The sequence below is a fragment of the Dermacentor variabilis genome, chromosome 4 (assembly GCF_050947875.1).
Source record: "Dermacentor variabilis isolate Ectoservices chromosome 4, ASM5094787v1, whole genome shotgun sequence".
Lineage (NCBI taxonomy): Eukaryota > Metazoa > Arthropoda > Arachnida > Ixodida > Ixodidae > Dermacentor > Dermacentor variabilis.
The window spans coordinates 42,998,077-43,018,889 of NC_134571.1; the positions used below are offsets into that span (position 1 = coordinate 42,998,077).

General features: G+C 48.2%; 1 protein-coding gene across 2 annotated transcripts in view; it reads left to right on the forward strand.

The window, feature by feature from the left end:
* The window catches only part of LOC142579020 (uncharacterized), a 445,280-nt gene that overhangs the window by 107,995 nt on the left and 316,472 nt on the right, over positions 1-20,813 (forward strand). Inside the window, exon 3 of one of the 2 annotated variants that reach the window (XM_075688799.1) lies at positions 5,429-5,505. The exons of the other annotated variant lie outside the window; for it this stretch is intronic. The gene's annotated coding sequence lies outside the window, so the exon portion shown is untranslated. The remainder of the gene's footprint in view (positions 1-5,428; positions 5,506-20,813) is intronic. 2 annotated transcript variants of the gene reach the window in all.

The following is a 20,813-nucleotide window of genomic DNA, read 5'->3' on the forward strand; positions in this document are numbered from 1 at the left end:
CCCATTTCTCTATCAAGGACCGACGCTGCGAGACAACGCATTCTAGCACACACGCTCTCCTTAGCAGAGTGGAATACCGCACATACAAGGCGCACTAGACTGCACAGACTAAACCATTCACTGCAGCTCAGACCTCCGGCCGGACTGCACCGACGCGAAGCGTCTCTTCTGTGTCGGTTGTGGCTGGGAGTTGCCTTCATGAAAGCTTGCTCAGCACTGATTGGGATGGCCGATAGTCCTGCATGTGATGTTTGCGGATGCGAGGAGAACATTGAACTTATTGTGCTACTGTCCTCAATTTCAAGCACAAAAACAATCTTCGTCCAACACATTGAGGAAACTAGATGATCGTCCTCTGAGTGAACAGGCAGTACTAGAGCACCGTCCCCACAGATCATTGGCTCAGAACCCGCCGTGGTTGCTCAGTGGCTATGGTGTTAGGCTGCTGAGCACAAGGTCGCGGGATCGAATCCCGGCCACGGCGGCCGCATTTCGATGGGGGCGAAACGCGAAAACACCCGTGTACTTAGATTTAGGTGCACGTTAAAGAACCCGAAGTGGTCGAAATTTCTGGACTCCTCCACTACGGCGTGCCTCATAATCAGAAAGGGGTTTTGGCACGTAAAACCTCATAATTTTTTTTAATTGGCTCAGAAAGCAGTGAAGGCACTTTTGTGCTTTCTGGGAACGTCTGGTTTGCACGAGCTGCTTTGACCCAATGACTGTCTGTGCACGTCTCTATACCCTCCGTCTCTCACTTCTCTCTCTTTCCATTCTACCTTCCTCCAGCGTAAGGTACGTAGCCAACCAGACTCTTGACTGGTTAACATCCCTGCCTTCGTTATATCCCTCCCTCTCTGTCTCTTTTGCTGCAATCTGCAAGGTGAAAAAGTCTCGTGAAAGAGAAGGTTTTCGAGGCGCACTTAAAAGAGAGGGACAAGGCGGTGAACCAGTCCCAACTCTCTCAGTTTGCTGTACTATTATCAGCTTCATGTTTCATTATTTACCGAAGTGCACTGTAACGTGTCCTTCTTAAGAGCCTTTGTTTCGAATTAAAACAATGCAGTTTTCCACGGTCTATCTACAGTGCGTGCGCAGCCCTTTCTCGCCGTCTCTAAGGGCTCAGGTCCCGTAGGTTAGTGCAAGCAGAGACGCCGCCGGTGTCAAACTGTCAGGGATATTGTACGTGTGAACAGGATTTCGGGAAGTATCCTGTCAGTGAGCGAGATTGGAAGCCCTCTAATCCAGTACGGTCTGTCGCCTGCCAAAGTCGTCGGCAGAAAGTTGACATGCCAAGACCACCATTTCGGCGATCTTTCTTTCTTTCTTTCTTTCTTTCTTTCTTTCTTTCTTTCTTTCTTTCTTTCTTTCTTTCTTTCTTTCTTTCTTTCTTTCTTTCTTTTGTCGCATAATTAAATTCATTATGTTCCTAAAAACGGTCGCAAATGAGATGCTTACAACACGGTTCACCGAATGTATTCATGTCGACTACATTCCGGCTTTCAGTGGTGCCAGGAGTCCTGCAGTGCCTGCCCATCGTGGCAACACTGCCACGGAGTCCGCGTTCTATGAAATGCTCGCTTAAAAAAAAAAAAAAGTCATTACGTTCAGAAGTATATCACCACGTAGCTGATAATATTGGTTTTATATCTGATGCACGAAGTAAAATTATTGTTCTGCACCGTATTCGTGGCGCCAACGTGAAAAGCAGCAGAGTGCGCTCCAAATGGCCGAATAAAGCCGACACTGCGTCGGTGTATACGCGCAGTTACGGTACCGTGACTTGGAAACGCCGAGGGCGTCCGCGTTGCCGGCGCTTTTTGCGCGCTCGGTCGGCGGCGCAAAGTGGCGGAGCTGCACAGCGTCGCTCGCGAGCTGCGGCCGACGGGCACGATGCTGAGAAGTCGGCGGAAGCCGTGCGCTGCACGATCCTGTGAGATTCATTCGCCGCTTACTGAACGGCAGCCCGGCGCAAGGCACGTAACTTTTTGCAAGTATTGTCAGAGGGAACTTTGGCGCTGCACGGGAGCTGCATGCGGATGCGGTGAATCGGCCATCGTGGAAATGGTTATGGTACGTGGGTTTGGCTCACTTCGTCTTTTTTGGCCTCGAACGGCGCGGCATGGAGACTTTCAAATTGATTATTTTCGACGAAGTAGTGACTTGTAAAGGCCTCGTTTCGCATTGGTTATACACGTGCACAGAGACTTCCAAACTATGAGTGCTCGGAAATTTAGAAGGATAACGCGTTATCAAAAAAAAAGTCGCAGTTTCACCCGAAAGGCGTAGCTTCGATGGCGGTAGCAAACTAGTAGACATCCATGCGAAGTAAGGATATTAGCTTTATTGGCCCTATAAACTTGGAAACATTCGCTTTCCAACTGAATTAGCAAGCATTAGTTTCAACCGCATTAGTCGCGTTCGAGTACCCCCTCGCGGAGCATTTCATTGAGCGTGTTGTGCAGATTCCGTATAGCTGCATCTGCGGCTAATGAGGGGCACTGTTCCTTCGATGCTACCCGACGCTCCAGCTGAAGAAACCTGCCGCAGGAAGAACGAGCGAGACTTGGACGGGATGCCGGTTGCTAAACATAATCGAGAGTGAGCCAAGCTTGCATACTTGCACGGTGCAATCATAATATGATGCGAATGAAAATGAAGTGCGTGTTTAACAAGTGAATCACTATCTCGTGCGCATTCATTACGGCGGGGACCTTCTGTTGCACCTTTTGTCCATTACGCGTGTACGATAAATCAAGTCCTGATTGACTGTTTTTTCAGTTGTCTTTCATGCCCTTAGCATAAAGCGTGAACAACAGTGGAGACAGAGGGCATCCTTGCTTCAGTACTTGGTGAATTTCCACCACTTCATTACAATTTCGGCATTCCCGTACAATTTTTACTTGGTTGTCTCTATATATCCCCCTCGACAGCTCCATCCGATCGTTATCTGTGCTTTCTGGCTCGAGAATATCCCATATAACAGCTCCCTGTCTACGTTTTCGTAGGCTTCCTTAATATACGGAAATGCTATCCATAAATGTCTATTCTGAGCAGCTATTCTATGCACTGACTCGGAACAAACATATTATCCTGTAAACAGTGGCCTAGTCTGAACCCACTGTGTAGTTCCCCCAGTACATCTTGTTCTTTTTGACCCACTTCGACAGTTCAAATTTTATGGCTTGCATTGCCATTCTATATATCACCGACGTTACTGCAACTGGCCTGTACGAGCTCGTCCTATCTTTATCACCTTAGCCTTTGTAGATGAGGTTCATCTTGCTTTCACGCAACCCTACCGGAATTTTCCTCGCTTTGATCACTTGCTCAATGGCATTAGTCAGCAGGGCTTTGCTCTTCGGGCCGTGATTTTTGATTAGCTCTATTGGGATTTCATCGGGTCTTGCGGCGGTGTTACTAGGCGCATTTTGTTCTGTGTTCTTTTTTTTTTCAGTAAAAGATTTCTATGCTAAAATTTGATCTCTCAGGCTTCTCTGTTGTTGCTGGATCTGTTTGGTTGTGAACTACCGTGAATCAGTGAAATACTGTGAATCTTTTATGCCGAAGTTATCCCTAATAACGCCTCTGATGTACCGCAGCGCATCTTCTCCTTCGAAGATGTTACCTTCTTCATCCCTTATAGCCGTTTGCGAATCATAAGTTGAAACTCTTAGTGCTCCTACGTGGCTCAAGAATTTTTTTCGAATCGTTTTGTTTAAACTTCTCTCGCCGGCGCCGCTCCGCTGGTGGTGCAGTTGTGAATGTAGGTGGCGTATAGGGAGCCCAAACTGTCTGTCTGCGGACAGATACATGCAGGCGCAAATAGGGGAATATTCGCTACAGGGTGGTGATGTGTTTATTCTACATGCAGAAGAAGTCTGAAAATGGTTCGGCACGATGCGAATGCGCATATATTCACCGAGCCAGAACTGTAGACATCGTTGACCTCTCTCGAAACGTCGGCTTTTACAGCTCATGGGAGTGTAAACTGACGAAAGCTGGAGATCAGATTACTGCAGTCTTAGTACTCATAAAAAAAGGGGGGGCGGGAGGGAGTGGGGTTAGAGAGCATTGGACCTTGATCGTCACACACATAAGGAGCTTTACAAGATAAAGCAGCGATAGGCAGCATGCTAGATTACAGCAGATGTGTCAATAACCAATCAGCTCACGCAGGCCGCGCCTGACTATTGGTCGCCACCTCAACTCAAAGGGGGTGCCATTAGCAATAATCTTCACGGTTAACCCCGGTTACGATCGGCCAGCGGGGGTAGTAACCTTCTGGCCTCTCCGGCTCCACTGCAATGAATCGCTTCTTGAAGCCAACAATGCGCCCCCTTCGGACAGCCCTACGGCGCCAGTAAGGCTACACACGTTTCGCGGACCGAGTAAATTTAGCTGGTTCGCTGTCGCTTTCTCGGGCCAATTGGAGCAAGCAAACGCCTGGAAAAGAGTGTTCTACGGCGTTCCCCCATGGACTCCGGTAATCGTCATGGTCGTTGGACGGACGTGGCGGTTAACTGCGGAGTCAGCTCAGGAACCAGGACGTGCCAGCGTATTAAGTCAAGCGTGACAACCCCTGCCTACGAGGCCCCCTTCCTTTTGTCTGTCTGTTCAGTGAAACAAAAGTGCGGGAGTGAGTGTGTAATCCCTCGCACTCAAAGGCGGATCCTTCGACTGCTTTGGGCGCTCCGATTGGACAAAGCTTGAACGGAAGTTTCCCTGGCCTAGGGATATATGGAGGACATAGGGTGTTTCAACCAGCCGTTTTCGGCTCTTCAGTGTGCTTCGTTTTCAGTCATGCTAAACTGATGAAATGTAAAGTTCTCCACGTCTTTCATACGTAGATATTGTAAATAAAAAATCCCGTACGCCTCGTTCTCGAAGAGAACAAGTTTCTCCCTTCAACAGCGTCCTTAGCGTAGATGAGTCGGATGACGGCACGGGCCAGCCACCTCCTTTGACATTCCCGTCCCCAACTCTTATACACCCCATATGAAGATATCTAGGAGTCCTTCCTACAAAAAATTACTGGAGGGTTACCGCGGCGGCATTGTCCGCGGAACTGCAAGTGTGGTATAGTTCAGGGAGCACGGGGAACGATTGGTTGTACACGGTTTCACCTCAGCATTGTCCTTCTGACTTCAAAAGACTCTTCGCGACATTGCCAATCGATAATTTTCAGCAAAATATTGCGCTGCAGTGAGTACCACAATTCGCAAGGGCAGGTTGTGCGTGTGCGCAGAGGCGTATTTTCCTCTTGCGTTTAGAAAGACGCGATTGCTTGGAAAATTGAAAAGATCAAGCTTAATAACTAAACATACAAAAGAGCAAAAGAGCGCACTAAGCCGCAAGTACGAAGATTAGATGAAACCAGTGTTATCCGAACGATTCTCAGCGCCAAATTTCCCTTTTGTTGTTTTAGTGGGAAAACCTGCGGCACCCAGGGCATGCCTGGAATCTGAAAAGGACTTTCGGAACTGCTTCGATTACAGAACTCTGGTATGCAAACGTCCCTGTGCCGAACGCGTCGTTTCCGTGTTCACGCAGCGCGTCGCCTGCTCAGTTTCTGGCGCCCTTCGTAGGCACGCCTTGATCTTTGAATTCTCTGGGATCTTGCGTGCCAGAACCGCGATTGTATTATGATCCCAGGCACGCCGATATAGTGGAGAACTCCGGATTAATTTTGACTACCGCGGGATCTTTAAGGTGCCCCCCGTGCGCAGGACACGGGCGTGTTTTTGCATTTGTTCCCATCGAAATGCGGCTTCCGTAGCCGGGACCTCATCGCGCGACCTCGTGCTTAGCTGCGCAACAGCAGAGCCGCTAAGCCCACCGCGGCACCGCTGCCTTGTTCTTTTCATTGCGGCTGCGGCGTTATTTTCAAAACCCCTCGACCGCCTCGTTTTGTTTCGTTTAAAACTTTCGTCTCCTCTCGCTCTCGCGATGGCTCGTGAATTCCCTTCGTCTTAAGTTCCTTCTCCCAGAGAAAAAAAAAAGTAAAAAAAAAATGTCCCGCATGTAGCGCACACGCCTCGAGAATCGCTGTATATTACAGCGCGGCCGCTGCGACCGTGGCACGGGAATCAATAACCTGGATATGTTTGTTCAAGCCGCGCTTATATTAAACGGAATTTATTCGATTCACTTCGTATTTGCGCAATGCTTTCTTGCCGCTTACGTTCCATCCCTTCCCTTGCCTTATTTCTGTATTTTTTTTTCTTTCTTTTAATGGCATGCAGCGAATAAATGGCCTTCGTTCCCTATAGGCGCCGACAAATGACTATGCTGTCATTATACCTTTTCTTTTTCTTTTTTTTCAAACTCACGAACGCGCTCGCGCACGTAGCGTCCGACGGCATGAAGCTGTTTTGCCGCCAGAGTGTGTACGGGCAAAAAAGTCAGAGGCCCTCTGGAACATTTGTTTATGTTTGCGCTTTTCAATGTTGTGAATAACCTTGACCGTTTCTTGTATATAGGTGCCCGTTATTTTCCTTTTTCGTGATCTCTTAGGTTTCCGTGCTGTTGTAATTGTCGTTGTTCCTCAGTCACCTGGCGCAACCCAATCTTGATGATCGGCCGTGAATCGTGAGTTGCAAGAGTTACAAAAAAGAAACGATACTGATTTTCAAGAATATGACTTCGATAAAGAAAACTGGTAATTTGAACTTTTGTGAATTTAAATTTATGTGATAGAGATGTAAGCTCTGTCGTGTCTTCACATTACACAATTCAAAATTTGGATTGCAGATAAAAAAAGTATGACGCGGAAAAAATTTTAGCATTGTTTTTTTTGTCTGGCAGCACAGAAAATTGCAGAGGGCATCACCCAGTTCGGTAAATACTAAAGAAAAGAACCACCGACATAGGCAACGTCAAGTGAAGTTTACGTAACGGTTTTTCCAACAATCTTTTTCTTTGAACCTTAAAATGGCGACACGCTTAAAAAAAAGAACTAGATGTTCATTGCAGAAATGATACAATTATGATATCGCGTGACCATGCAGATCAGTGAAGGTATTGGTATTACTCGACAACGAAGTTTCGTAAGCGATGCTTCAGCCGTTCTAGTGGAGCGACATCTATTGCTCCAAGAATAATTGTGAAAATTCAGAGGTGGACGATGCATTCTCGGGGGTGAATTTTCTAAATCGAGCCACTGTTACAAACTCATATGATGGTAAAATAGGGATTACTTTGCCACCATGTTAATGCGAGTTGATCAGCAGATTCATTTAGTATTATGCCTTTGTGTCCTGGCACCCACACCAAACGGACGAGCCGTAAATGTAGTGAGACGAAGGAAATGAAGGCTTCTAATGCGTTTGACAAAGTAGTAGTGCTTAGGCAAGAACAAACAGAGAGACAACCTGTTAAAATTACGGCCGCTGTCAAAGATGAAGGTAACTTACGTAAAGCTTAAAACAATTACCAATAATTAAGGCCGAAAAATAAGTGTGAAGTCGAGTAGTCGGATTAAAAAGACCAATTAAAAGAGGACGATATACAGTTCCCACACCCGCCTTCTCTTCACCGACGGAAGCGTCACCCGCTGTCAGTTTGTATTTCTACTTGTGCAAGATGATTTTCTAAAATACCATTTAGGAGTGGATAGGGCAAATATTTAGCATTATTTGGAAAAGTGTCATCGAACTCAATCTAGCTATCGGAGCTGCTTAATAAGTATATCTCGCAAAGGTGAACTTGTAATGGATCTAATAGAGTTTGCACAAAAACAACTTGATTGCACCGTAAATGAGGACACTGATGGTTTGAAAAATGAGTCCGGCTCGTTAATGAAAGCGTGCTGTCTCCTCTGTGGGGATGCATTGATCTGTAGAAATGTTTGCAGTAATGGGATATGAAACCGAATGAGAAGAGAAGGCAAGCGTGATGCTTGATATGATATATTAGTCGTGATAAATTTAGGGAGACCAAGACATACAGGCAGTGCTTCTGAACGTGAATGACCTCAGAATATTGAAAGGAAACTCCGCATCGGCACTATGCTGCGCACACACTATGCATTCCCTGTGTATTCTCTTTTGAGAGTTTCGCTAAGCGATTGCAGTCGTGCATGTCCTCAGCCAGTGACGACAGGCTTGCTTAAATCGTCATTACCATCGCGGCGCTATCGACGAAGCCAGATTAAGCGACCAAGCAGTACCACCATTTTTTATTGTTTTTTGCTAGTTCATTGACATTGCAGTCATCATGGAAAATAAGCTTTAGCTCTGTGGCTTTAACGTGATGAGTATTTTTGGGTGAAGCCGGACACTGGTAAACCCTCATTGATCGGAGCGTGACGTACCACGAGGTGATTAACATCGTTAACAGTTGCAAAGTTAATCTTGAAAACCCGCCTGAAGAGCTAAAACCATGTGTGCACTTCAGTGATTGCTTAGCTGTAGAGCATTGCAGCTAAGAAGCAGGAAATATGAAAATTTGCTGGGTAATGTGTATGACTGAAGTTGGTTGCAACCTCCTTGAATTTTGCCATTAACAACCTGGAAATTCTTGAAATTTGGAATTTTTTGTCGGATGCTCTGTACGAATCCTCAGTGGAATGCCGTGGCCATAAGTTACCGCAGCAGCTCGACATGCTGCTGGGGTGGCTTATGGGTTAATTAGCTCAAGGTGCATCCGATTCATTCTGCACTTCGTGAACTTGTTCCCACCAGTTCAGTGCCATTTCTTGATTGTGCGGCGGACCAGCATGGAATCACCTACACGCTGACGCTGACAAGTGCAAGCAATGCAGTGAACTCGTCCTGCACCAAGGCTGCTGGAGTGAAACGAATGGCGACGTGCAGACGCCGCCATGTTGAACTGCTGGTAAAACGGATAGTGAATTACAAACTAGTTCTGAAAGTGCAGGCTAATCGAATGGGATCTTCAATTGGCTGAGGCTGCGTGTCGGTTCTGTGACGTTCCATTGCCTCCAGGACCGACTTGCATTACAAACCACGTTGATACCCCTGCGGATACGCATATCGTGCTCGAGTAACAGTATCAGCCCACTGTTACGATCGGCCAGCGGCGGTAGTGACCTTCTAGCCTCTCCTGCCCCACTGCGACGTATCGCTTCGTGAAGCTAACAGTGGGTCACCCTCGTACAGGCCTGCGGCGCCTGCTAGGCGAGACGCGTTTGGCGGACCGAGTAGTGTTTGTTGGTTCACTGTCGCCAATGGGAGCAACGGATGTTTTAAGGCGTCCCCTCACGGACTCCGGTAACGGCCACGGTCGTCTGACAGACGTTCCAGCTAACTGCTGGGTCATCCCAGGAACCAAGACGCGCCAGCTTCTGTCGAGCGTGGTAATCCCCGTCTACGAAGCTTCCCTCCTTTCTGTGTCTTCAGTGAAAAAAAGGTGCGGGAGTGAGTATGTGAGCCCTCGCCCTCAACGCGGGTCCTTCGACGAATTTCAACGCTCCGACTGGACGAAGCGGAACGGTAGTTTTCCCTGGCCTAGGGATCTAGGGAAGACAGAGGGGGTTTAAGCGAACTTTTTTCGGCTCCTCGGTGTGTTTCACTTCAGTTATGCTAGAGTGATAAGATGTAATATTATCCGCTCTTCATGTAGATGTCGTAAATAAACCCAGTACTCCGCGTTCTCGTTGAGAACACGTTCCTCCCTTCAACAACGTCCTTAGCGTGGATGAGTCGGACGACGGCATGGGTCAGCTGCCCCTTTTGACATGCCCGACCCCAACTCTTACACCACCTAGTAACCTCACTTGAATGTGCGGTCTCTCCTGGACAGGCCCAATTTACTCGGGGAGCCAGTCCTCATTGCTGAGTAGGAAAGAAATCCAAAGAAAGCTTCGCGATCAGGCCCGCAAATTTTAGCAGAATACAGACAACGTCGCCATATTGAGCTGTCGATAAGAAAGTAGTTCGATCATATATCGCCTAACCGTTGAGCGTTGTGGCAGCTTTTCCAGTTCAAGGCGTGGTCGCGGAAGCGCGTTAAGCTCTCCATAAGTTTAGTGCTTTAAATTGCACGCCGTAGTCCGCACAGGCGTCGCCTGAAAGTAAAGTGGTGTATGTATATATTTGGGCCGTCTGCTTCCAGAACATAAGCAGACGGCGTTGCAGAAACGCTCCATCGCGCACAGGGAGCGGGTATAGGGGTAAGGATACGATTAAGTTCGGAAGTGGTTGCCCTAATTACTGTAATGGCATAAATGTGAGGAAGAGGTGGGGGGAGGGGGGGTAAGCCATCGTGGCTGTTAGCGCATCCATTTTCAGACCATAATGACCAGTGCATGCGGTATATAGTAGCGCGTATTTTTAACTCTCCAGCTAATGGAAATTTAAGGAAACGCGATGTTTTGTCATGACGCCCGGAGAAGTACCTTTTATTATAGGCTTCTCGTGGCGGCTATCCGTGTGCGAAAAGTAATTTGCTCTACGGAATGTTGCGGCGACGAGGGAGCGTTTGTAAAGCCTTCTAAACGGCTGGTTTGTTTGGTGTTAAAGATTTCCTGCACACTTGGTTGGCATTCTGTCGTGAATTTTGTTTGCGACTAGCGTGTCTATGTGCGGTCCTGCCAATTTTCGGCGAGTTGCATCGCCCGCAAGGGTGACGGTCGGATAATGTAGATTTACTTAATGAAAGTTACAGTCGCGTCGTCTTTCACTGGAGGGCGAAGTACAGTTCTTTCCATTCTGCCTTGGGCCGTCCAGCAGGTCCGCGCAGCGGCCGCCAGGTGCTCCTGGTCGGTCCCTGCGTGGGAGACGCCCACTGCACGCTGACGTGCGTCCTGCAGGACATTTACTAAAGTTTATCCAATCCAGTCTGCAATCCAGTTTTGTATGGAGGGTGTTTCGCCGCCATTCGGTACAGAGTGCGCTATGCCGTTCCTTTCACCGAGGAAATTGCCTTATCGCGTCGGCGTCGCTGCAGGAGACTTGTTCTTATCTGTATATCCTTGACTAAACAGACAAGGGCCGCGTTTAAACAAGGTGTTCAGCAAAATGCACCGGAAAAATTACACCGCACCTTACGAAAATTTGTGCGCAGGCGAGTAAGCGGTTTAGCCAGTAGATCCATTTATGTAACGGGGCGCCCTTATAGGCACAACATTCGGCGGGAGGGAGCCCTCGATGGAGCTGGCAATCTAGTACGCTGCCTCTAGGAAGTGGCGGCCCGCAAGCTGGAAAAGGGCTTCAAGGGATACTAAACAGTAGCACTAAATCGGCGTGTATTGATAACGATTTCCTCCATAGCTTCCATTCTCGTTAATCTAACTGTAATGGGTTGATTATTAGAACTGCATTAATAATTATTATTATTAGAATTGATTTCGTGCCGACACCTCTCGGCGGTATTCAATGTGTGATGTCACATTAAACAGTTGTGAGTAGCGCTTGTCCCTGTCTGTCTTCCTTGTGTCCGTGGTTTTACTCGCGCTAAGCTACTACTTCAAATATGTGACGTCACACACGCCTTTTTTTTTTTTCCCCCTCTTTGTGTTTCGGCTGTTGTGGCTCGGTAAAAGTTCTTGTTACTTGTCATGTTCCGTCTTGTGGTCATTTAGAATTCAATGTAGTCCATCCTACGTGATAAAGAATTAACTATGTCCGACTAGGAGGCGCCCTCGAAGTCCATCACGTTACGTCGACGTTCTGATGTGGGAACTTCAAGATGGGTTGCCACCGGCACTGTTTCTGCACCTTTTCTGCCTCGCTACCAAGTCTCGTCTTACTTTAAGACTAGATTTCTTTTTTTTTTTTTTTTGCTATTGCAGCAGTGTAATTTACAAATACAGCTCAAATAGCTTTTTTTTTCTTTAGGGTCCTTTTAACAAACAAAGAGAAATGGAACAGATACATCCGACTTCCTTCGCAGCTATTATCGCAGGCGAAAGGCATGCACAGCCGAGTTGAAATATAGGGGAACTGGCAGTTAACTTTCGCGTAGCTATTCTAGCATTTCCTATATAGTATAAAGATATCTCCAAAATCGCAGAAACGAGGAAGGACGCAGGACGGGCGCTAATTTCCAGCAGACGTTTATTTCACGCCTTTTCGTGGACAGTTCAAATAAATATTTGTCGGCACCTTGCCTAGCGCTAACCGTCCTATAGCCGTTGTTGGTTAGTCACTTCCGTATAACGGTGCACTGATGTACGGCATCTTCAGAGAGACTCCGTACAAGTCTTGTGCGGCGGGCGCAGATCGAACGCCTTCATCTTGCCTAGTGTTTCGATCGTTGCTTTGCAGATATCTTTCTTTTGTTCGCGGGCGCTTCGAAACTAAGGTACTTTCCGTAATGTCCTCTGACTTCTGCTGTCGTCTTTCTTGCGTCAACGGTGAAGTAGAGAAAGAAAGACAAGAACGGGGATCCGTACGTTGTTGTTCGAAAGCGAGGCGGATATTGTTCGGTGCGCCTGGCTCGGCGTTATACTGCTCGAGAACAAGCTCAGAGCCGCGGTCCCTCCGGGCAAGCTTTCTTTGCTTTCTCTCTTTATTTACATCGCTGTTCTTCTTTCTCTTTTCTTTCCCTCTTTTCGTTTTCTTCTTAACGAGTTTGCAGGGCATGTGCATTTCACGCAAATGCCGCAAGTTTTTTTTTATTATTTTCCGCTTTCCTTTGTATGACGGGAAAGCTTGAATGTCGCGGCGTGGAGAATGTCGAAACGCTGCTTGTTGCTTCGAAGCCTTTCCGACTGGGAAGTCCTCGGTGCGTTCGGCGCAGTCCTGCTTTGCTGCCTATGGTATCTCCCGGCGTTCGTCCCCAAGCACGCGACTTGCACTGCGAGTGGCGGACGGAACGAGGGCTCGGAGTTTTGTTGCTTCCGTGTTCGCGGCACTACTTTCACGGCGCTATACTGTATTGCGGAGAGCAGGAGGGATTGTACTGTGTGTTGAGAGCTCGACACCAACGGAACCATATCTTTTTGAAGCAGCGCACACGTAATGAGGACAGTGTGGCTCCCGCTCAGGCACACTTTACATAAGAAGCAAAGGTTGCTTCATTTAAAATTGTAATTGATTACAGTGAATCCGCTAAAGTAGTAAACTAATTACTAAAAAAAAAGATCGATTTCATTTGCGTTACTTTCCTTCCAGCTATTATTGTTAACATTGCGCAAACGCAGTAAGTAGAACAAGCTGACCTGGCTCTTACGGAGCGATCTTGTCAGCGCTTTACATGTTGTTTACCTTCATTAACGATTGCTGTCTAAAATTTTCGTCGGTCATCTTTCGTAATTTTCTTATGGGAGACATCTTAAAGCTCGGAGGAGCATTGGAATTTGAACTGGTGCATTACGACGACATTTGGGAAAAGCGCGAAGTCTTTTCTACTACAGTTCCCGCCAAATTCGAGCGCTCAAGAGTGCCGATCGCCTGTCACTACGGCTTGTGTGGTCAATAAGGTAACTGGTTACTTGTAGTTGGTTACTCAAAAAAGAGTAATTGAATTACAGGGAACGTTACCGAGTAAAAAATTATTGAACTACAAGGCTACAAAAATGTAATTGATTGCAAACAATAATTACAGGTGATTCGCCACGTACAACTCTGGTTCGGCTCCCACCTTCGGGAAGTCCAAATATCAGGTTGATTTGTAATGACATTCTTTGAACCGCGGCGACAGCCATTTAACCTTTGTGACAGCTTCGCTTGTGCGATGCAATGATGATGATGATGATGACATCTAATGGCATTCCTTTTAAACGGGGCAGGCACAATTAGTCGCCCTGCCTACTCGAGATAATGAGCTTTTACATCTATTGGAATCTAGCGTTGTGCCTGCATCTAACTTATTTTTCACCCTCTTTCTCTACATTCTACAGTTACCTTTACCTATGTCTGCAACGACCCCGACTCCACTCCTTCCTGATTTTTTTCACCAATACTTTAAACGCCCCTTGCTGCAAGGTGGACGTTCCCTACGGTGCTGCCTGGGCGAATATCTTGGAATTACGCATTACAATTTGCTGAATCGTCTCCGAACTTTTGCTGCAGCAGACACATCTAGTTGCGAATGTTTTCTTCGGTAGATTTTTGTCCTCAGGGAGTCAGTTCGGGCCTCAAATAGCGAAGCACAGCCCTTTTTGTTATCGTATTTTTTTGTCCTGATTTATTGCTTGTCGTCTGGGTAAATCTGCACGTTTTTTTTTTATTTCCCTCCTTTTCACCTGACATACCGTCTCGGTTTCCTCATTTTCTTTATAATTACGTCCGGATTGTATAAATTTGCAAGCGGTTACGACGACGATGACGATGATGATGATGGTGATGATGAGGGTGGTGGTGGTGGTGGTGTGATGATGATGATGATCGATGCCTTTCTATTTGTAGCTGGGCGTCACGCGGGAAAAAATCCGGATCTAGTAAAAGGTAATTCTCTCTAAGTCACTGGGGCGAGGTATTTATACTTCCAATTACCCTGTACTCGGCTCCCTGTCCGAGCTTTTGAGGTACCGATACTTTTTATCCAGTCAACTACTGATGACTGAAGCGCCACCTGTTAGTGTCAAATGTGACTATTGTTATTGTTTTCAAATCCAGGCTATGGTATGAAACGCACGCACGCACAAGATGTCTACGTGTTCTTGTCTGTGGTTTTAGAATTGTTCACTTTTGCTTCACTTTTTTATGTTATTCTTGGATCACCAGGTACGTGTGCCGGTGAGGCACGCCTCGCATAGATTTCACAATGGTGCCCAGCTGTATTTGTGATTCTGTGCATATACCCGCGACGGCGCGCGCCTTTCTGTTGGCGCTGTGCTCTGGCTCACGTCGTCGTGCCCAGGTGCTGCCGTTTCCAGCTATACCCCTGGGGAGTCCTCTGCACGTCACGTCTATACGAGGCGGAAACCTCTCAACGGCGTCGCTATACAGCGGCTCGCTCCGCTCTCGTGCTGCCATTGTCGCGCGTGTCTTTGGGGTCTCGCGTTACGCGGAAGGCACTCTCGCTCCGGCGGCGAGGCTTCGATTGCCCAGAGGGATCGGCTCGTGTTAGAAGACGCCGTTGGCGTGGAATGCATTCTATTGGTCTCACAATCGCGCCGTGGCAGCGAACGGCGAGGCCCTTCGCACCTAAAGCTTGTCCGCGATAGGCTGCATTCCGTGCGTGATTAGCGACAACTTCATCCGCGATTGAATAAACTAAACGGGGCACAGCGCGGACGAAAAAGGCAGGAAGGTATTCGCTATGATATTGACTGGATGCTTTTTTTTTAACAGTGGACCTCGCCGTACACTGAAAGGCTCGGCGGAACCGCAGGCGAGCTCGGCGTTTTGACGGATGGGCGGAGGCGTGGAGCCCCTCCATGCTACTATTGCTGTGATGAAGGAACTCTAGCGGTAGGCGTACGCAAGCGGCCTGATCAGTCTGCAGTGCATGGTCCAACTACCTGGTGGCGCAGAGCTTAATAAACAAAACAGAGCTAGTATTGATCTAATAGAGTGTAAAACATTTTAAACATTTAGCAAAAGAATTTGATCGCGATTGCGCTCCTGCCAAAAATTTACACCAGTAGCAAAGTAGAATGCACTTCGTTACTGCTATATTATATACTTATGCGTTTGGTTGGGCTCTGTAAGGAAGAACCGTGAGGAAGAACGCTATCACCGAGAGGCTGTGAGCAACTATATAGTTTCCAAGGGCTTGGATTTCCCCTGAGTGTGTCGAGAAAGACGGCTGCCATATACTAAAACCTTTCCAGGCCACATATAAAATTTTGCTTATACGCTGGAAATTGTTACGTGCCATCTAGGGAGCGTTCTACCGCAAGGATTTTTTAAAATGGTTCATTTTTAGCAGAGGTAGAAACATTTGAAGTGTCGCGAACCCGTGATTTCAAGAGGCGAGCTTCACTGCTAACATCGATACTCTTGCCACTTGCTCCGTCTAGCTTCTGCAGGCAAAATTTATTCCCTGCGTTTCCCGTGACGGAGCCGGAAGATCGCGTAACGTATACGTCACGGTCCCCGTCCTCTTCTACTTATTTTTCTTTTCGCGTTTTTCCTGAGCGACGCACTTCCTGTGACAGTCTCGCGCGCGAGCTGTTGCGTTTGTTTCACTCTTTTTCACTATCTTGGGAGCTGTGCGCGAGAACCACTTGCATTGTTCTCTGGCTGCTTCTGCGAAATGGATCCCTCCCTACTAAGCGCACGTTCGGAGAGGCTGGTCGGGCTCATGGATCCACACCGCGTCAGTCTCGTTGTGCCGCTGGCGCCAGATTAGCGGCGGTGTCACATGAACACTGAGGTAGTCTCGAGTGGGTCAAAGAACATGGTCGTGGCGCAGGAACACGGTTGAAAATGACATAGTTTCGTTCAACAAGCAGACGGAGCGGAAGTGCATCTCTCTTGCTATGGTACTAAGTAAAACAGAAACGCGCAGACATTCGGTTTGTATGTTTTATCATTTCTCTAAACTTTCATTCTCCTATTGAAGTAACAGATTAAACGGCTAACTATTGTCTCGAATAATTCTAAAAGTCAGGTGCCACTTTGAGTGACGTCGCAGCACTGCAAAGTGCGTAGGCGCACTTGTGCAACTGACGTCTGCTCCGGCAGGGAGCGTGGCGCCCGCGAGCAGGCGCGGCGTTTGGTTTGAAATTTCTTTAGCGCGCATTGTATGCACTGCTCTTGTCAGCTCAAAATGGACAGATCTGGTGAGTGGCCCCTCAATAGAAAAGGGTTTGAGGCTCATCATATCGTCTATCCAGTCGCGACAGCAAGTTCTAAAGGTTTGTGATTTTGAGTAATGCCGCATTTTTCTTGCCTTTGTTTACTTTACAATGTGTGTCGTCACTTGTAATATTAAAAATTATGTTGTAGTTTATAAGTGCGCTTTCTTCCTCCTGAGAAACAAATGATCGCGTACCCGGCGAGAAAAGTTATTCAACCGAAATACAGCGTTCCCCACGATAGAAACAGCGTATGACTGGTCAAGGCGAGTATAAGGTGATGCAGGCACTGCGTTGCCGAGCACCACCGCAACCGACCACAACACCCAAGCTCCTTCGGACGCCACAAAGAAAGCTTCGATTTAGTAGTCACCCCAGCAGTAGCGCCAGTGGTGTGGAAAGTAACCTCCTCCTCAAATCAGTCCTAACCGCCGACCACAGCATCAAAGCCCATCCGACTACACAAAGATGGCTTTGCTTTCAAGTCGGTGGCAGTTGGAGAAAGTTTGGGCGCGGAACTTCCGCAGTGAGGATTGAAAACGCATTACCTTCCCCGGCAAACTTCGCTCTTTTAAAGATAAGCGGCTGCAAAAGTTTTTTCGCGTCGCAGACTCACCGATTCCAGTGCGCGGGCTTAAAGGGTCTAAAGCAGGGCAGTTTGTCGAGATTTCTCAAGGGAACTCGCTGCAGCAGTTCTCATAAGAGCTCGTCTTATGTGGTCTCTCTCTCTCTCTATCTCCTTAGGGTCTCGGGAACGAGAAACAGCGGTGTAGTCTCTCGCGTGTAGCGTCTGCTTCGTGCGGGCACTGTGCTTCATCCTAATTCTTTCCAGGCTGGTCGTGAGAAAGGCGCACGCCATCGGTATACGCCTCGCTGCCCGGGCGGCCGTGAAATACGCGTACGATACTACACAGCGTCGCGTTCGGTTCGGCGCGGGTCTGGGCGAGCGTCTTTCGGATACGCACGCTTGCTTTTGGTTGCAGCGGTTGCGCGCGAACGCGAGGTTGACGACGCTTTTCCGCTCTGCATGCACGCCGTGAAACGCGCCGGAATTTGGGAGCGCGTTGCATAAGGCGCTTCCGCGTGCATTCAGCGGATCGAATCGCCGATTCTTAGTTCCGCGGTCAGCAGAGCAGTGCGCCACGTTATATGTCAGGCGGCGCGGAGTCACGCCGTGCGCATATAGGACGATCGACGCCATATAAACGCTGTGTACGGCTCTGTCTTTTCGGGGGCGCAATGTCCTTAGGCGCCGCTGTGTTACGTGACGTCCTGGCCATTGTCTCGGCGATTCGATCCGTCGTGTGAAAGCGCCGACGCGGGAACGTTCGACGTTGTGCTTTGGTTGGGTTGTGGTTTCATTACGAGGTCAATTATAAGGGCGCTCGAGGCGCGTTCACGTGGTCGGAGCCGTCGCCGTCGTTCTGTCCCTCTAACGACGCATGCGTGACTCGCGCGGGGAGATGGGGAGGCGGGTTTAGAGGGTTTTCAGACACGCGGAGTGCGTTTGGTTGCAACAACGACGAATTAAGCGATGATGATGTACCGTGCATACGTTCAATCGCCTCGGTGGCGGCCCTGCTGGTATGAGTATTTTGCGCACGCGCACAATGAGCACATTAGCGTTTCTGCATGCCGACGCTGTGGTGGTTATGGACCACTCCTGAGTAGAAAGCGTAGCAGACGTCAAGCCAACGTGATCTAACATTTCACAGGGCGCTGACTAACCCAATGGTTTCCGCCCGTCGGTCTCGTCTTGTGCGCACCATCGAGTTGCCAATGGCTGCAACGCTACTGGCGACGCTCTTCATCGCGCCTGCGTTGTGAGACGCCTGGTAGCTGCCAGGACGACGTTGTTCCTTCTATACCCACCTAGAGGAGCCTTGCGTGAGGTTTGCGTCGTGCCGTATCGTGCCCGCGTACAATTAGAACATTGTCAGAGGAGTTCAAGCCCAGCGCTAAAGCTTGCTATCGCTGTCAATGCTACGCCCTGCGGGGGAAACTGCCAAGATTATTATTTTTTTGTGTGTGACGAAACGCTTGTAACGAAATTCAGCGCTTTTTTGTCGTTCCTCTTGTTACTCTTGTTTAGCTCCCCCCTACTCCTTCTCCCCCTCCTTTCTTCTTCTTGCTAAGTTATTTGGCTTTCTTTTTTCGAAGCCGTCTTTGCGCCCCGGTAAAGTTTGCCGCGCGGCAAAGCGTGATGTCACGTTGACGGTCGTGGAGCTGAGTGACTATCGAGCCGAGAGAAATGAGGACGGTGCATTGGGACCGAAACAGCTGTAGTCTTTAAAGAAGTAAATGTAACGATCTCTACAGTTATGAACGAACGGTGCTGTGTCAGTGCAACAACGTTCCACTATATGTCGTGTCAATAAAGAATGCAAAAAATGGCTGCAAAGGGATATTTATATAGGAGAGTAGCAATGTCTGAAGATTTGGCTTAATTAGCTAAACCGTTCAATGTTTGCAAATATTTTATGTACGAGTGGCTATTTACGTTTAACTACACTTTTGAGAGTAAACGTGCATTTATGGGGGATTGGGTGAGGGAACAAACGCGAGTTAATGACATCTTAGTTGCAATCAAGAAAATGAAATGGGGGGCATGGACAGGACATGTAATGAGGAGGGAAGATAACCGATGCTCATTAAGGGTTACGGACTGGATTCCAAGGTAAGGGAAGCGTAGCAGGGGGCGTCAGAAAGTTAGATGGGCGGATGAGATTAAGAAGTTTGCAGGGACGACATGGCCACAATTAGTACATGACCGGGGTAGTTGGAGAAGTATGGGAGAGGCCTTTGCCCTGCAGTGGGCGTAACCAGGCTGATGATGATGATGGAAAATTACCGGAAAGGTAGCTAAATATGACTCTAAGAGTTATTGTGCGAGACATGTTAGAGGAGACGCTGTTCTTTTAGGATGTGGTGGACGTACTGATGTAGCTTAATTCGATATCATTGTCTGATGCGCTTATATTTGAAGAAGGTAGGATATAGCGCCACTGCTGTTTAATAAACTAGAAAAATTGCTTTGTTTGTTCTTCATTGCTCTTTCTCTCTCTCTTGATACGTGTGTGTGCGCATGTGCGTGCGTGGGTTTCAGCACATGGAAGGACTTGCACCTCGTCCTCACGATCAATCATTACGTATTAGTTATATCACCGCCAAGGCTTAGCCGTCTTCATGAGCATAGACAAGAAATCAAACAGTTAGCTACATACGCATGGGTTTCGTGGTGCAACCGGACGCTGTATGTAGAGCCAACTACACAGACGTTCCAATGTGTCCTTATGACGCGCTACGTGCACATGCATGTAAAGTTCCAATCTCAAATTCCAGTATTTCATCATGTTTTCGGCCTAAACGTTTGCGAGGAATCCCCGTGACTTTCTCGAGCCGCAGATTGGTATGTTAAGCAAAATCAGTACAGTTACTTCTGTAAATTCTGTAAATCTGTACATGATTGTCCAAAATAATCATTCTTCTTCTTCTTCCTCTTTTTCTTCTTCGACTCCCGAGACCGGAACCCGACAGTGCAAGCACCGTGAGCCTTTGTATGTAGGCTGGTCTTCGGTCAGTTGCAAATTGCTGCCCCCGTGCCGCGAACTCTTCGCGCAGATGGCGAAATATCTCTCGTCGCTGCGAGACGATCGCCGGGGCGCTAACGACTCCCAGACCTGCTCGAAACTCCCGGTATCCGTTATGTGCACGCGCGTAGGGACGGCGACCGCCTTCGCTGCAACTTCGGCCCCGCGCTCTCCCCGTCGCTTCGGGATGCACGGCTCGAGCACGGCTGGCCGGGCGGGCATCTCAGCGTCGCCACATACCCCGGGGCTATCGAGCGAGCGCCGAGTCGACGGCTATGGACGGCACGAAACGACATGCATTTCGTTTTATTTCTTCTTCTTTCTTCTTTTTTTTTTATTAACGCTTGCTTAAGCCCTTTTGCGGTCCCGGAATTCCTCGTTTGGACGACGACATTGCCACTTTGCACCGGATAACGCCGATGTCGATGCGTAAAATGGAAAACCCGGGTCGTTTGTGGGAGGAAAGACGCCATGGTCGAGCGGTAAATTTTACTCCCCTTCCCTCCTCCCATTCCCGCTCCCCTTTTCTAGGTCTTTTCTGGAGCGTCTTTACGCGGCAAGACGGCCGT